The sequence below is a fragment of the Lolium rigidum genome, chromosome 7 (assembly GCF_022539505.1).
Source record: "Lolium rigidum isolate FL_2022 chromosome 7, APGP_CSIRO_Lrig_0.1, whole genome shotgun sequence".
Classification (NCBI taxonomy): domain Eukaryota; kingdom Viridiplantae; phylum Streptophyta; class Magnoliopsida; order Poales; family Poaceae; genus Lolium; species Lolium rigidum.
Window position 1 is genome coordinate 14006614 of NC_061514.1, and position 3115 is coordinate 14009728.

Genomic DNA, 3115 nt, shown 5'->3' on the forward strand with positions numbered 1-3115 from the left:
AAATAACAAGGTTTATAAATCAAACTAAGATAACTAATTTAGCTGCCAGATTTATCGATCAAGCAGAATGATAAATTAAACACCAGTAGTACCAAACTCGATAAAAATCAACTAGCATGAAACATTACAAACTGATGTAAACACCGGATAAAAGCTCATCATAGCTAATTTCAATCATGCCTCGCGATGAATACCAGGACCTGTGCCGTCGATCTTGCCGCGCCAGGTCTTAAACTTATGCTTGCGGCTCAGATCTTTGTCATCATCAGGGTATTTTAGAAAGCACAAACATTTGTCATATTCTGTGTGATAGATGTGTCGCATTGCCGGTTCATGGCAAGCACATTGGAGCTCTGGCAGATCAGAGTCGCCAGGCGATCTATGACGACTGAAACACGAGATTGATTCTCTCATTGACATATTTGAGATTTTTTATGAACCTACAGAGAACCATCTTGACATCATTTACAAATAATTTAACAATCTAAATTAAGAAAACTATAACCAGCCATTGCAGGTGTTAGTGAAGCAGTGTACAAGTCTGTTTAATCAACCTTGCTTATTGCATACAGATTGCTTCAGGTTTAGCACCGAAAAGTGAAAAGGTCATGCCGATGTTCTGGGCAGCAGGTTCAGCGGATTTCTAGTACCGTTGCTGCGCCATTTCCTTCCTTTCCCATCCACCGGAATTTATCCAAAACGCTGGTGTTTGTCATCGTCAAGGTAAAAATCGCTTCCGTCCATCATCAAAGGGCCGCGGTAAATGACCTCATTCACGCAGAAGAAGATTGTACTCCTGCGTGCGCTTCTGCGTAGGGGAGCTTGGAGATGGGGGCGACTCGACGTCCTCGTCTAAGCTGGGCTGCGTAGGCAGCACATCAGGCGCCGGCACCGTAACTGTCAGCTTCTTTGGCACAGAGCAGGGTCATGCAGCCACGCGGTGACCTGCACAACCTGCTTCCTCAGGAAACGGACAAGCTTCTGCGCACACAACCAGTGGGAATAATTCCTCTGAAGGATTTGAAAGCTCATCCACAGAAAAGAATCCCAAGTCAATGCCAGAGCCAGAGGACTGGACATAATTTTGAGCCAAGCCTTTCTTCGAAAGGTACCTTTGTTGGTGTCTGTAAGTCAGGATACACTGAAGAAAAACTGCACTCTTTTCCTTGGCGAAGTATTCTTTAAGCAAGCTGCAATGGAGAAAGAAACATTCAACTATGGTCTCTAAACAATAATGACAGCTAAAAATGAACCAAAAACTTGGTTAGAGGTCTTAACAATCCCAACCAATTCCTAGTGAAATGAATTTTAGAACAGGTCAGTGTGAACTACTGAAGTATGCTTCACCTATGCTGCAGTAATTCAGAAGGGAATACAGATGCACGTGATGTACATTTCTAGAATCCCTCTTTGATTCAGATTTAGTAATAACAAGTCTGATTCACGATTTTGAAAAATTACCTTCCAACTGTAATAACAATTGCTTGAAATCTACTACTATATTCACTAGATCAAAGACGAGTCGTAGGTTTACATAGGTGCAGTTTGTAGCATCCAAATCCAAGAAGAGTTTGTCCTGGAACTACAATATTTAGCCCACTCATCAGTGAACCAAACCTGATAGGCAGGTCAGCTGTCAGTAGGCAGTACACAATCCCGAGTCTAGGTCAGCGAAATAAATCTAACCGAGATCACAGTGCCGGTGACACACAAAGCCCACCCCGACTCAGCCTTTCATCGATTAATTTTAAGTTTTTCAATTAGTAGGTTTTGCTTCAGATTTAAGCTATACCAAGTGACCAAGTGCCTATATCTTTCTCCTTTTGTACTTTTTCATTCAGCATGGAGGTGAATAACAAGTCACTGATTCACGATACTGAAAAATTACTCTCCAGCTTTAATGTCAACTGCTTGGAACCTAATAATGCTAGAATGCACAAGATCAAAGATTAGTTGCAACTTCACATAGCTGAAGTTTGTAGCATCCAAAATCGAAAAAAAGTTGTCCTGCAATTTTAATGTTTAGCCTATGGGCAGGTCGACAACTACCAATAAGCAGCTGCTGCACAATCTAATTCTAGGGCAGCGAAACAAATCTAACCCAGATCAGAGTGCTGGTGAACACATAATTCCTAACCGGACTGACCTGTTGTCTGTGACCGCCTCGAAGGTGAAGGAAACGAGGCGGCGGTCCGGGTCTTCGGGGTCGGGCACGAGCTGGATGGTGTCCTTGCGCAGGTTATGTCGTTCTTCACCTTGAGCGCATCCACGCGGAGGCCAAGGGCCAAGGCCGCCGCCGCCGCCGCCGGAACAATACTGGAGAAGAGGACGACGGACGGGGGTAGGTCTACATCAGGACTTCATGCTGGCTGGAGGGGGAGAGGGGGCGGTTGCGCCGGAGTTAGGGACTGGAGAGAGGTCGCCGGCGGCGGAACATCCCGCAGAAGCATCGTGGAAGAGAGAAGGATCACCTGACCCGCTGCGATCGGCAGGTTTGGGCTGGATCAGTTTATTGGGCCGAGCCCGCTTACATTTTTTTTCTCTTACGCGTGGAATTTCCCACCGGTATGTAACATACCTTTCAAGTTTTTGACTGTGGTATGAATCATCCTGAACCATTGGATGGACGGAAATTAGTGGTTGTAGTCTAATTGGGGGTACCACAAAAGAACTCCAAAAATGTGAAGTTTCCATAATGATATGAGACTAGTTTTAACCACTTTTACTTCTATACAAGCAAACTAATCAGTTAACTATGTTTGTAAGAAGGCTGAATAATGGATCATCAGCAAACTAGGAAGATGCAGAAAGGTATCGCAGGTCATACTCACCCCATGCTGTCAGTCTCCTGATGTTTTTTTATTTCTTGTGATGGATCGTTTCATACGTTTTCATACATTTATTGTTGTGCGGTTGTGTGCGTCCTTGTTAATTTGTTATGCAGAGACCGAGTGTAATACTTAAATTTTTTAAGTAATGAATCGTCTCTGTTATAAAAAAAAATGCATTTGACTAGGAAACTGATTCACACACAGTTCGTCTATTTGTAGATTGAATCCTCATTGCCAGATTACAAAGTTCACAGCGAGTTCTGTTACCGCTAGGGATGTAAATG

The 3115-nt window shown here is 43.6% G+C and overlaps 1 long non-coding RNA gene across 1 annotated transcript; it reads right to left on the bottom strand.

Annotated features, from left to right (window-relative positions):
* Positions 1-711: 711 nt before the first annotated feature.
* On the bottom strand, positions 712-2465 carry LOC124679142. The gene is made up of 3 exons (XR_006994832.1): positions 2147-2465; positions 1113-1190; positions 712-1011 (listed from the first exon to the last, which is right to left on the bottom strand). It is a non-coding gene; the product is annotated as an uncharacterized LOC124679142 (long non-coding RNA).
* Between the last annotated feature and the right edge of the window lie 650 nt (positions 2466-3115).